Raw genomic sequence first — 13,216 nt, 5'->3', positions numbered from 1 at the left:
TGTCGACACACGTGTACCGACACACCATACACTCAGGGAATCCTCTTATCTGAGGACAGTTCCCCAACAAGGCCCTTTGGAGAGACAGAGAGAGAAAGTATGCCAGCACACACCCCAGCGCTATATGACCCAGGAAAAAAACACAATCATTTTATGTTTACCCAGTAGCGCTGTATTTCCATATATATATGCGCCTAATTATGTGCCCCCTCTTCTTTAAGACCCTCTTTCTACCGTGGTATAAGCAGGGGAGAGTCCATGGAGCTTCCCCTCAGCGGTGCTGTGGAGAAAATGGCGCTGGGGAGTGCTGAGGGAGAAGCCCCACCCCCTCAGCGACGGGCTTCTGTCCCGCTCAAATAGCCCCCCCCATAAAAAAATGGCGGGGGCTCTTATATATATATACAGTGCCTAGCTGCATATATATTTATTTTGCCAAAGAGAGGTCTATATTGCTGCCCAGGGCGTCCCCCCTGCGCCCTTCACCCTTACACTGACTGCCGTGTGTGAGGTGTATGGGAGCAATGGAGCACAGCTTTACTGCTGTGCGTTACCTCAGTGAAGATCATGAAGTCTTCCGCCGCCTCTGAAGTCTTCTTTTCTTCTCATACTCACCCGGCTTCTATCTTCCGGCTCTGCGAGGGGGACGGCGGCGCGGCTCTGGGACGGACGGCGAGGGTGAGACCTGCGTACCGATCCCTCTGGAGCTAATGCTGTACAGTAGCCTAAGAAGCAGAGCCTATCAACTCACAGAAGTAGGTGTGCATCTCTCCCCTCCGCCCCTCGATGCAGGGAGTCTGTTGCCAGCAGGCTCCCTGAAAATAAAAAAATCTAACAAATATACTTTCTGTCAGGAAACTCAGGAGAGCTCCCTGAAAAGCACCCAGTCTCCTCTGGGCACAGTAGTAAACTGAGGTCTGGAGGAGGGGCATAGAGGGAGGAGCCAGTGCACACCCAGATCTAAAGTCTTTCTTAAAGTGCCCATGTCTCCTGCGGAGCCCGTCTATCCCCCATGGTCCTTACGGAGTCCCCAGCATCCTCTAGGACGTAAGAGAAAAATTATGCTGGCAGAAAAATCCAATTGAGTGATTAAACAGCTCCAGAGCTGCTCTGTAAGGCAAGTAAAAGGGTGTGGGCCCTGCAGCACTACCTGTAGTTTGCATTGTGCATTGGAAGCCTAGTTTGCTGTCTGTTTCCACTTCTTTTTTCTTGATCCCCTCCCGTCTATACCCTTGTGCACTATCCTGACTTCTCCTCCCGTCTGCTTACTTTGTGCCTTCCAATGCACAATGCAAACTACAGGTAGTGCTGCAGGGCCCACACCCTTTTACTTGCCTTACAGAGCAGCTCTTGAGCTGTTACAGTGCCCAGCTGCTGCAAGAAATCAGCGTGAATGCTTCAGGGGCTGGGGCATGGCCAACATGAGCCCCACACCGAAGGAGGGTGGGGGTGTTTAATGCGAACTAGGGGTCTTGCACAATGCGAACTACAGGTAGTGCTGCAGGGCCCACACCCTTTTACTTGCCTTACAGAGCAGCTCTGGAGCTGTTACAGTGCCCAGCTGCTGCAAGAAATCAGCTTGAATCCTTCAGGGGCTGGGGCATAGCCAACATGAGCCCCACACCGACAGAGGGTGGAGGTGTTTAATGCGAACTAGGGGTCATCCAAGTGCCGCAAAAGGCCGCCATGCCCTGCACGCCCCTTTTCTCTTTTCATATGCAGACGAGGGTTGAAGCCAACTTTGACCCACTGCTTGGATGACATCGCCATATGCAAATCCATCTGCTGCAGGCCTTCCCCCAGGAATGCTTGCACTAGTTGTTGCATTTGGTTTGTTGTTTGGGGGTGCTTCAGTATTAGGCAGCCTTCTGCCCTCCCATGTTCATCTGAAAATATGTGTTCTCCCTGCAGTTGTTGTCCCCAGATGAGAGTTCCCTTGTGCTGCCTCAGTTGAATCTCCTTTACTTGACAGAGATGTGCCTGAGCAGCGGCCCTCCCCAGCCCTATCCCAAATCATACTTATTTTGCATAGGAGATACCATGGTCATGAAGACTGTTCTCCCAGGGTGCGGTTCATTCATTGCATTCTGGGTATGCTGACCCCTGTGATTTCCCCAAATGTGGGAAACTCGACTGCATTATTTAATGCGAACTAGGGGTCATCCAAGCACCGCAAAAGGCCGCCATGCCCTGCATACCCCTTTTCTCTTTTCATAAGCAGACGAGGTTTGAAGCCAACCTTGACCCACTGCTTGGATGACATCACTTGCTGCCTTTCCAATGAAGCAAGTTTAATTTAATAATAGGTGAAAAACCATCCCTACAAAGGTGTTAATAAGATACTTGGCTTTGTGGACACTTTTCAGAGCACAAATTTGTTAGCATAAAAATAAAGCCAGAAAATGAAGAGCTGTTTAATCACTCAATTGGATTTTTCTGCCAGCATATTTCTTTTTCTCTGCAACCCACTGCTAAATTGTGCTTCGTGGCTGTTTTTTTTATAAAATCACTTAATCAAATCTAACTCTGATTACATCAGAGAAGGCCAGGTACCCTACACCATAACAGGGGTTTTCGAAATTTTGACTTGTCTACTTAAAGATCACCAAAATCTGATAACAAGGTCAATTACGTCCCTAGGTGGGATTGAACCACCAACCTTTTGGTTAACAACTGAACACGCTAACTGTTTGTGCCTCAGAGACACTTTGCGAAAGTACATACTGACAAAGGCTAATAAGCATTCATCTAGAACGTTTCCTAGAAAAACTTTAAAAAGTCAATAATCTGGAGAGTTTTTGTAAGATGTTTCTTCCATCAACCAATGAAGAAACACATTGGTACTTTCCCATGATGAGTGAGTGCTTCAGGATCTCTTGCACTTACATGTGCAGCAGAGTACTGTAATGGAAGCATGCTGGGTCCATAACCCAGAGGTAGGCAGATTGAAACTATCCTCTGCTATATGCATTGTTTTTTGTTAATTAAAGTAATCCAAAACTGGGATTGATATTTTTGCTCTTTTATTTTTACTTAAAGTACAATAACTTTTACCATTTTAATTTGTTTTAATAGTATATTGACAGTATTGTTTTCTTTCAAAAATCCACTTAATTTTCTTTACCCTATTATTAAAATGGTAATTGACAAAAACAAACTACATTGTCACCAGAAGAGCAGTACAAAATATACAAGTGATATATTAAAATCATCTTTCCAGCTTTAATTTCAATGATGCCTTGGTGCAACAATTTTGTGAGAAACATCTTCACCCATAAAGAAAGATTTTCTTAATTCCTTACCTGTGTGCTGATTAGATATCACCTTGTTTTCACATTAAACAGACTTCCCCATGAGGAAGCAGCAAGGATGCAGTGACGTTTATGTTTCCTGGTGTCAACCTGTATTATTTCAGTAGACATTGAAATGAGGATGCATCTTGCTTCCTTTCCAATGAAGCAAGTTTAATTCAGTAATAGGTGGATAATCATTCCTACAAAGGTGTTAATCAGAGACTTGGCTTTGTGGACACTTTTCAGAGAGCAAATTTGTTAGCATAAACATAAAATCAGAAAATGAAGAGCTGTTTAATCACTCAATTGGACTTTTCTGCCAGCATAATTTTTTTTCTCTGCAACCCACTGCTAAATTGTGCTTCCTAGCTGTTTTTTATAAAATCACTTAATCAAATCTAACTCTGATTACATCAGAGAAGGCCGGGTACCCTACACCATAAGAGGGGGTTTGAAATTTTGACTTGTCTACTTAAAGATCACCAAAATCTGATAACAAGGTCAATTACGTCCCTGGGTGGGATTGAATCACCAACCTTTAGGTTAATAGCCATACACACTGACTGATTGCGCCACAGCGACACTTTGCAAAAGTACATACTGACAAAGGCTAATAAGCATTCATCTAGAACGTTTCCTAGAAAAACTTTAAAAAGTCAATAATCTGGAGAATTTTTGTAAGAAACACATTGGTACTTTCCCATGATGAGTGAGTGCTTCAGGATCTCTTGCACTTACATGGGCTATTAACCAAAAGGTTCCCACCCAGTGATGTAATTGACCTTGTGATCAGATTTTGGTGATCTTTAAGTAGACAAGTCAAAATTTCAAACCCCCTCTTATGGTGTAGGGTACCTGGCCTTCTCTGACGTAATCAGAGTTAGATTTAATTAAGGTGCGCAAGGACATAGAAGGGAGCGGTTTAAGAAAAGAGAAGTGGAAACAGACAGCAAACTAGGCTGGAGAGAGACCTGAGACAAAGAGATCTGAATTATACGAGAGCCGACCAGGGGAAACACAAATTATGCAGTCAAGTTTCCCACATTTGGGGAAATCGCAGGAGCAGCACACCCAGAGTGCAATGGGTGAGCCTTGCCCTGGGAGAAGCACCTTCATGATCATAGTATCTCACCTGGCAGGTAAGTAGGAGTTGGGCTAGTGCTGGGGAGGGTCGCTGCTCGGGTACGCCCCTGTCAAGTGAAGGAGATCCAACTGAGGCAGCACAAGGGAACTCTCGAAAGAACAACAAGGCTAGAGGAAGATCTGAGACAAAGAAATCTGACTTTTACCAGAGCTGACCAGAGGAAAGCACAAACACAGTCCCCCACTACCACCAGGAAACATTAACGCCACTGCATCCTTGCTGCTTTCTCATGTGGAAGTCTATTTAATGTGAAAACAAGGTGCTATCTAATTAGCACACAGAAAAGAAAATTAAGTGAATTTTTGAAAGAAAACAATACTGTCAATATACTATTAAAACAAATTAAAATGGTAAAAGTTATTGTACTTTAAGTAAAAATAAAAGAGCAAAAATATCAATCCCAGTTTTGGATTACTTTAATTAACAAAAAAAAATGCATATAGCAGAGGATAGTTTCAATCTGCCTACCTCTGGGTTATGGACCCAGCATGCTTCCATTACAGTACTCTGCTGCACATGTAAGTGCAAGAGGTCCTGAAGCACTCACTTATCATGGGAAAGTACCAATGTGTTTCTTCATTGGTTGATGGAAGAAACATCTTACAAAAACTCTCCACATTATTGACTTTTTAAAATGTTTCTAGGAAGCGTTCTAGATGAATGCTTATTAGCCTTTGTCAGTATGTACTTTTGCAAAGTGTCGCTGTGGCGCAATCAGTTAGTGTGTATGGTTATTAACCAAAAGGTTGGTGGTTCAATCCCACCCAGGGACGTAATTGACCTTGTTATCAGATTTTGGTGATCTTTAAGTAGACAAGTCAAAATTTCAAACCCCCTGTTATGGTGTAGGGTACCTGGCCTTCTCTGATGTAATCAGAGTTAGATTTGATTCAGTGATTTTATAAAAACAGCTAGGAAGCACAATTTAGCAGTGGGTTGCAGAGAAAAAGAAATATGCTGGCAAAAAAATCCAATTGAGTGATTAAACAGCTCTTCATTTTCTGGCTTTATTTTTATGCTAACAAATTTGTTCTCTGAAAAGTGTCCACAAAGCCAAGTCTCTGATTAACACCTTTGTAGGGATGGTTTTTCACCTATTACTAAATTAAACTTGCTTCATTGGAAAGGCAGCAAGATGCATCCTCATTTCAATGTCTACTGAAATAATACAGGTTGACACCAGGAAACATTAACGCCACTGCATCCTTGCTGCTTTCGCATGTTGAAGTCTGTTTAATGTGAAAACAAGGTGATATCTAATTAGCACACAGGTAAGGAATTAAGAAAATCTTTATTCAAGGGTGAAGGTGTTTCTCACAAAATCGTTACCCCAATGCATCATTGAAATTCAAGCTGGAAAGATGATTTTAATATATCACTTGTACATTTTGTATTGCTCTTCTGGTGACAATGTAGTTTGTTTTTGTCAATTACCATTTTAATAATAGGGTAAAGAAAATTAAGTGGATTTTTGAAAGAAAACAATACTGTCAATATACTATTAAAACAAATTAAAAAGGTAAAAGTTATTGCACTTTAAGTAAAAATAAAAGAGCAAAAATATCAATCCCAGTTTTGGATTACTTTAATTAACAAAAAAAAATGCATATAGCAGAGGATAGTTTCAATCTGCCTACCTCTGGGTTATGGGCCCAGCATTATTCCATTGCAGTACTCTGCTGCACATGTAAGTGCAAGAGATCCTGAAGCACTCACTCATCATGGGAAAGTACCAATGTGTTTCTTCGTTGGTTGATGGAAGAAACATCTTACAAAAACTCTCCAGATTATTGACTTTTTAAAGTTTTTCTAGGAAACGTTCTAGATGAATGCTTATTAGCCTTTGTCAGTATGTACGTTTGTAAAGTGTCTCTGTGGCGCAATCTGTTGGTGTGTTTGGTTATTAATCACAGGGTTGGTGGTTCAATCCCACGCAGGGATGTAATTGACCTTGTTATCAGATTTTGGTGATCTTTAAGTAGACAAGTCAAAATTTCAAACCCCCTTCTTATGGTGTAGGGTACCTGGCCTACTCTGATGTAATCAGAGTTAGATTTGAATCAGTGATTTTATAAAAAAAACAGCTAGGAAGCACAATTTAGCAGTGGGTTGCAGAGAAAAAGAAATATGCTGGCAGAAAAATCCAATTGAGTGATTAAACAGCTCTTCATTTTCTGGCTTTATTTTTATGCTAACGAATTTGTTCTCTGAAAAGTGTCCACAAAGCCAAGTATCTGATTAACATATTTGTAGGGATGGTTTTTCACCTATTACTAAATTAAACTTGCTTCATTGGAAAGGCAGCAAGATGCATCCTCATTTCAATATCTACTGAAATAATACAGGTTGACACCAGGAAACATTAACGCCACTGCATCCTTGCTGCTTTCTCATGTGGAAGTCTGTTTAATTTGAAAACAAGGTGATATCTAATTAGCACACAGGTAAGGAATTAAGAAAATCTTTATTTAAGGGTGAAGATGTTTCTCACAAAATCGTTGCCCCAATGCATCATTGAAATTCAAGCTGGAAAGATGATTTTAATATATCACTTGTACATTTTGTATTGCTCTTCTGGTGACAATGTAGTTTGTTTTTGTCAATTACCATTTTAATAATCGGGTAAAGAAAATTAATAGGATTTTTGAAAGAAAACAATACTGTCAATATACTATTAAAACAAATTAAAATGGTAAAAGTTATTGTACTTTAAGTAAAAATAAAAGCTAAAATATCAATCCCAGTTTTGGATTACTTTAATGAACAAAAAAAAAATGCATATAGCAAAGGATAGTTTCAATCTGCCTACCTCTGGGTTATGGGCCCAGCATGCTTCCATTGCAGTACTCTGCTGCACATGTAAGTGCAAGAGATCCTGAAGCACTCACTCATCATGCGAAAGTACCAATGTGTTTCTTCATTGGTTGCTGGAAGAAACATCTTACAAAAACTCTCCAGATTATTGACTTTTTAAAGTTTTTCTAGGAAACGTTCTAGATGAATGCTTATTAGTCTTTGTCAGTATGTACTTTTCGCAAAGTGTCTCTGTGGCGCAATCGGTTAGTGTGTTCAGCTATTAATCAAAAGGTTGGTGGTTCAATCCCATCCAGGGACGTAATTGACCTTGTGATCAGATTTTGGTAATATTTAAGTAGACAAGTCAAAATTGCAAACCCCCTCTTATGGTGTAGGGTACCTGGCCTTCTCTGATGTAATCAGAGTTAGATTTGATTAAGTGATTTTATAAAAAAACAGCTAGGAAGCACAATTTAGCAGTGGGTTGCAGAGAAAAAGAAAAATGCTGGCAGAAAAATCCAATTAAGTGATTAAACAGCTCTTCATTTTCTGGCTTTATTTTTATGATTACAAATTTGTTCTCTGAAAAGTGTCCACAAAGCCAAGTATCTGATTAACATCTTTGTAGGGATGGTTTTTCACCTATTACTAAATTAAACTTGCTTCATTGGAAAGGCAGCAAGATGCATCCTCATTTCAATATCTACGGAAATAATACAGGTTGACACCAGGAAACATTAACGCCACTGCATCTTTGCTGTTTTCTCATGTGGAAGTCTGTTTAATGTGAAAACAAGGTGATATCTAATTAGCACACAGGTAAGGAATTAAGAAAATCTTTATTTAAGGGTGAAGATGTTTCTCACAAAATCGTTGCCCCAATGCATCATTGAAATTCAAGCTGGAAAGATGATTTTAATATATCACTTGTACATTTTGTATTGCTCTTCTGGTGACAATGTAGTTTGTTTTTGTCAATTACCATTTTAATAATCGGGTAAAGAAAATTAAGTGGATTTTTGAAAGAAAACAATACTGTCAATATACTCTTAAAACAAATTAAAATGGTAAAAGTTATTGTACTTTAAGTAAAAATAAAAGAGCAAAAATATCAATCCCAGTTTTGGATTACTTTAATTAACAAAAAAAAATGCATATAGCAGAGGATAGTTTCAATCTGCCTACCTCTGGGTTATGGACCCAGCATGCTTCCATTACAGTACTCTGCTGCACATGTAAGTGCAAGAGGTCCTGAAGCACTCACTTATCATGGGAAAGTACCAATGTGTTTCTTCATTGGTTGATGGAAGAAACATCTTACAAAAACTCTCCACATTATTGACTTTTTAAAATGTTTCTAGGAATCGTTCTAGATGAATGCTTATTAGCCTTTGTCAGTATGTACTTTTGCAAAGTGTAGCTGTGGCGCAATCAGTTAGTGTGTAAGGCTATTAACCAAAAGGTTGGTTGTTCAATCCCACCCAGGGACTTAATTGACCTTGTTATCAGATTTTGGTGATCTTTAAGTAGACAAGTCAAAATTTCAAACCCCCTGTTATGGTGTAGGGTACCTGGCCTTCTCTGATGTAATCAGAGTTAGATTTGATTCAGTGATTTTATAAAAACAGCTAGGAAGCACAATTTGGCAGTGGGTTGCAGAGAAAAAGAAATATGCTGGCAGAAAAATCCAATTGAGTGATTAAACAGCTCTTCATTTTCTGGCTTTATTTTTATACTAACTAATTTGTTCTCTGAAAAGTGTCCACAAAGCCAAGTATCTGATTAACATATTTGTAGGGATGGTTTTTCACCTATTACTAAATTAAACTTGCTTCATTGGAAAGGCAGCAAGATGCATCCTCATTTCAATATCTACTGAAATAATACAGGTTGATACCAGGAAACATTAACGCCACTGCATCCTTGCTGCTTTCTCATGTGGAAGTCTGTTTAATGTGAAAACAAGGTGATATCTAATTAGCACACAGGTAAGGAATTAAGAAAATCTTTATTTAAGGGTGAAGATGTTTCTCACAAAATCGTTGCCCCAATGCATCATTGAAATTCAAGCTGGAAAGATGATTTTAATATATCACTTGTACATTTTGTATTGCTCTTATGGTGACAATGTAGTTTGTTTTTGTCAATTACCATTTTAATAATAGGGTAAAGAAAATTAAGTGGATTTTTGAAAGAAAACAATACTGTCAATATACTATTAAAACAAATTAAAATGGTAAAAGTTATTGTACTTTAAGTAAAAATAAAAGCTAAAATATCAATCCCAGTTTTGGATTACTTTAATGAACAAAAAAAAAATTCATATAGCAAAGGATAGTTTCAATCTGCCTACCTCTGGGTTATGGGCCCAGCATGCTTCCATTGCAGTACTCTGCTGCACATGTAAGTGCAAGAGATCCTGAAGCACTCACTCATCATGCGAAAGTACCAATGTGTTTCTTCATTGGTTGCTGGAAGAAACATCTTACAAAAACTCTCCAGATTATTGACTTTTTAAAGTTTTTCTAGGAAACGTTCTAGATGAATGCTTATTAGTCTTTGTCAGTATGTGCTTTTTGCAAAGTGTCGCTGTGGCGCAATCAGTTAGTGTGTAAGGCTGTTAACCAAAAGGTTGGTGGTTCAATCCCACCCAGGGACTTAATTGACCTTGTTATCAGATTTTGGTGATATTTAAGTAGACAAGTCAAAATTGCAAACCCCCTCTTATGGTATAGGGTACCTGGCCTTCTCTGATGTAATCAGAGTTAGATTTGATTAAGTGATTTTATAAAAAAACAGCTAGGAAGCACAATTTAGCAGTGGGTTGCAGAGAAAAAGAAAAATGCTGGCAGAAAAATCCAATTGAGTTATTAAACAGCTCTTCATTTTCTGGCTTTATTTTTATGATTACAAATTTGTTCTCTGAAAAGTGTCCACAAAGCCAAGTATCTGATTAACATCTTTGTAGGGATGGTTTTTCACCTATTACTAAATTAAACTTGCTTCATTGGAAAGGCAGCAAGATGCATCCTCATTTCAATATCTACGGAAATAATACAGGTTGACACCAGGAAACATTAACGCCACTGCATCTTTGCTGTTTTCTCATGTGGAAGTCTGTTTAATGTGAAAACAAGGTGATATCTAATTAGCACACAGGTAAGGAATTAAGAAAATCTTTATTTAAGGGTGAAGATGTTTCTCACAAAATCGTTGCCCCAATGCATCATTGAAATTCAAGCTGGAAAGATGATTTTAATATATCACTTGTACATTTTGTATTGCTCTTCTGGTGACAATGTAGTTTGTTTTTGTCAATTACCATTTTAATAATCGGGTAAAGAAAATTAATTGGATTTTTGAAAGAAAACAATACTGTCAATATACTATTAAAACAAATTAAAATGGTAAAAGTTATTGTACTTTAAGTAAAAATAAAAGAGCAAAAATATCAATCCCAGTTTTGGATTACTTTAATTAACAAAAAAAAATGCATATAGCAGAGGATAGTTTCAATCTGCCTACCTCTGGGTTATGGACCCAGCATGCTTCCATTACAGTACTCTGCTGCACATGTAAGTGCAAAAGATCCTGAAGCACTCACTCATCATGGGAAAGTACCAATGTGTTTCTTCATTGGTTGATGGAAGAAACATCTTACAAAAACTCTCCACATTATTGACTTTTTAAAATGTTTCTAGGAATCGTTCTAGATGAATGCTTATTAGCCTTTGTCAGTATGTACTTCTGCAAAGTGTCGCTGTGGCGCAATCAGTTAGTGTGTAAGGCTGTTAACCAAAAGGTTGGTGGTTCAATCCCACCCAGGGACTTAATTGACCTTGTTATCAGATTTTGGTGATCTTTAAGTAGACAAGTCAAAATTTCAAACCCCCTGTTATGGTGTAGGGTACCTGGCCTTCTCTGATGTAATCAGAGTTAGATTTGATTCAGTGATTTTATAAAAACAGCTAGGAAGCACAATTTAGCAGTGGGTTGCAGAGAAAAAGAAATATGCTGGCAGAAAAATCCAATTGAGTGATTAAACAGCTCTTCATTTTCTGGCTTTATTTTTATGCTAACTAATTTGTTCTCTGAAAAGTGTCCACAAAGCCAAGTATCTGATTAACATATTTGTAGGGATGGTTTTTCACCTATTACTAAATTAAACTTGCTTCATTGGAAAGGCAGCAAGATGCATCCTCATTTCAATATCTACTGAAATAATACAGGTTGACACCAGGAAACATTAACGCCACTGCATCCTTGCTGCTTTCGCATGTGGAAGTCTGTTTAATGTGAAAACAAGGTGATATCTAATTAGCACACAGGTAAGGAATTAAGAAAATCTTTATTTAAGGGTGAAGGTGTTTCTCACAAAATCGTTGCCCCAATGCATCATTGAAATTCAAGCTGGAAAGATGATTTTAATATATCACTTGTACATTTTGTATTGCTCTTCTGGTGACAATGTAGTTTGTTTTTGTCAATTACCATTTTAATAATAGGGTAAAGAAAATTAAGTGGATTTTTGAAAGAAAACAATACTGTCAATATACTATTAAAACAAATTAAAATGGTAAAAGTTATTGTACTTTAAGTAAAAATAAAAGAGCAAAAATATCAATCCCAGTTTTGGATTACTTTAATTAACAAAAAAAAATGCATATAGCAGAGGATAGTTTCAATCTGCCTACCTCTGGGTTATGGGCCCAGCATGTTTCCATTGCAGTACTCTGCTGCACATGTAAGTGCAAGAGATCCTGAAGCACTCACTCATCATGGGAAAGTACCAATGTGTTTCTTCGTTGGTTGATGGAAGAAACATCTTACAAAAACTCTCCAGATTATTGACTTTTTAAAGTTTTTCTAGGAAACGTTCTAGATGAATGCTTATTAGCCTTTGTCAGTATGTACTTTCGCAAAGTGTCTCTGAGGCACAAACAGTTAGCGTGTTCAGTTGTTAACCAAAAGGTTGGTGGTTCAATCCCACCTAGGGACGTAATTGACCTTGTTATCAGATTTTGGTGATCTTTAAGTAGACAAGTCAAAATTTCGAAAACCCCTGTTATGGTGTAGGGTACCTGGCCTTCTCTGATGTAATCAGAGTTAGATTTGATTAAGTGATTTTATAAAAAAAACAGCCACGAAGCACAATTTAGCAGTGGGTTGCAGAGAAAAAGAAATATGCTGGCAGAAAAATCCAATTGAGTGATTAAACAGCTCTTCATTTTCTGGCTTTATTTTTATGCTAACAAATTTGTGCTCTGAAAAGTGTCCACAAAGCCAAGTATCTTATTAACACCTTTGTAGGGATGGTTTTTCACCTATTATTAAATTAAACTTGCTTCATTGGAAAGGCAGCAAGTGATGTCATCCAAGCAGTGGGTCAAGGTTGGCTTCAAACCTCGTCTGCTTATGAAAAGAGAAAAGGGGTATGCAGGGCATGGCGGCCTTTTGCGGTGCTTGGATGACCCCTAGTTCGCATTAAATAATGCAGTCGAGTTTCCCACATTTGGGGAAATCACAGGGGTCAGCATACCCAGAATGCAATGAATGAACCGCACCCTGGGAGAACAGTCTTCATGACCATGGTATCTCCTATGCAAAATAAGTATGATTTGGGATAGGGCTGGGGAGGGCCGCTGCTCAGGCACATCTCTGTCAAGTAAAGGAGATTCAACTGAGGCAGCACAAGGGAACTCTCATCTGGGGACAACAACTGCAGGGAGAACACATATTTTCAGATGAACATGGGAGGGCAGAAGGCTGCCTAATACTGAAGCACCCCCAAACAACAAACCAAATGCAACAACTAGTGCAAGCATTCCTGGGGGAAGGCCTGCAGCAGATGGATTTGCATATGGCGATGTCATCCAAGCAGTGGGTCAAAGTTGGCTTCAACCCTCGTCTGCATATGAAAAGAGAAAAGGGGCGTGCAGGGCATGGCGGCCTTTTGCGGCACTTGGATGACCCCTAGTTCGCATTA

The 13,216-nt window shown here is 39.0% G+C and overlaps 1 non-coding gene and 2 pseudogenes across 1 annotated transcript; 1 reads left to right on the top strand and 2 right to left on the bottom strand.

The window, feature by feature from the left end:
- The first annotated feature begins 2,012 nt into the window (after window positions 1–2,012).
- On the top strand, window positions 2,013–2,191 carry LOC135005997 (U1 spliceosomal RNA; annotated as a pseudogene).
- A 2,083-nt stretch (window positions 2,192–4,274) lies between these two features.
- LOC135005808 (U1 spliceosomal RNA) lies at window positions 4,275–4,437 on the bottom strand. Its single transcript, XR_010206332.1, has one exon. It is a non-coding gene; the product is annotated as a U1 spliceosomal RNA (small nuclear RNA).
- Window positions 4,438–12,666: 8,229 nt separating this feature from the next.
- Window positions 12,667–12,845, bottom strand: LOC135005996 (U1 spliceosomal RNA; annotated as a pseudogene).
- Window positions 12,846–13,216: the final 371 nt, after the last annotated feature.

The sequence above is a fragment of the Pseudophryne corroboree genome, unplaced genomic scaffold (assembly GCF_028390025.1).
Source record: "Pseudophryne corroboree isolate aPseCor3 unplaced genomic scaffold, aPseCor3.hap2 scaffold_207, whole genome shotgun sequence".
NCBI lineage: Eukaryota > Metazoa > Chordata > Amphibia > Anura > Myobatrachidae > Pseudophryne > Pseudophryne corroboree.
Note: the sequence above shows the minus strand (reverse complement) of the source record. Positions and strands in the feature narration are given on the sequence as shown.